Below are 1,081 nucleotides of genomic sequence, written 5' to 3' on the forward strand. Positions count from 1 at the left end.
AATATTATAATATTTAAAACATTCCACAAGATGAATCAAAGTTATCGATTACCGCTCTGCAAAAATAAAACTATTGTGATACAAATGAAAAACCACCTCATTGAAGCATTAAAAACATTTTATTGCAGTGTTTCCTTTTAGCAAATTCCTTTTCATATTTACAGGTTACCAAATTTAAGGGTTAATGGAAATGCATCTGATGAAAGTTACAGGAAATCAGTTGATTGCAGCAACTGCCTCAAAAGGTTAGGCAACAAAATATTAAGTTAAGGCTTTTTATTATTATTATCCTTTTGAAGCATGGATGAAAAGCAAAATCTGATTAAAGGAGAGGAACCAACAGCTTTGTCCGTCTGTGGTGTTGTTTATACATTTTACGCGTAAAAAAAAACGTTCTTACATCTTCTTCAGGATAAGGAGTTCTTTTAAAGCACATTTCTCTGTAATAATTGATTAATTTGACATAATGACGCTAAATAAAACCTTCGTATTCTTGATGTCAGGCTTGCATTGTTTGTGTTCTTGTCCCAGTTATTGAAATGAATTGAACTGCATTTTATGTAATTATTTTGAGATTTTTTTTTCCAGCAATTACAAAAAGAACAGCAAAACAAAAGAAGAAGAAAAGGAAAAATAAAAAACAACAACAGCTAGAAACACCCATAACAATAGAAGACAAGACTTTAAGCTGGAAAAGAAAGCTTATGGATTCTGTTAAGATTTAATCCATCCTTTGCTCAACAAGAAAAAGTACAATTTTGAACATTTATATAATAAGATTAAATACATTAAATTGCAGTTTACACCATTACAGTTGATCAACTGGGCTGCTGATATTAAAAAGCAGAAAGAACATCTTCCCTCATAGGGTCACCCCCCTCTTAACACCAAATTAATGTTTCCTTATGTTGTTTTTTAACAATAACATAATAACTGTTCAACCAACTACCCAACTCAACTATTTTACCACCAATTCTACATGCTTGGGTTTGATTTTCCAAAATTGTCCACAGAACTATCATAATCCATTATCCAAACCAAAGGCTTAGGTTTAAATTTCAACTTTGGTAGGGACACTGTT

The sequence above is a fragment of the Cyprinodon variegatus genome, unplaced genomic scaffold, assembly GCF_000732505.1.
Source record: "Cyprinodon variegatus isolate N-32 unplaced genomic scaffold, C_variegatus-1.0 Scaffold854, whole genome shotgun sequence".
Taxonomy (NCBI): domain Eukaryota; kingdom Metazoa; phylum Chordata; class Actinopteri; order Cyprinodontiformes; family Cyprinodontidae; genus Cyprinodon; species Cyprinodon variegatus.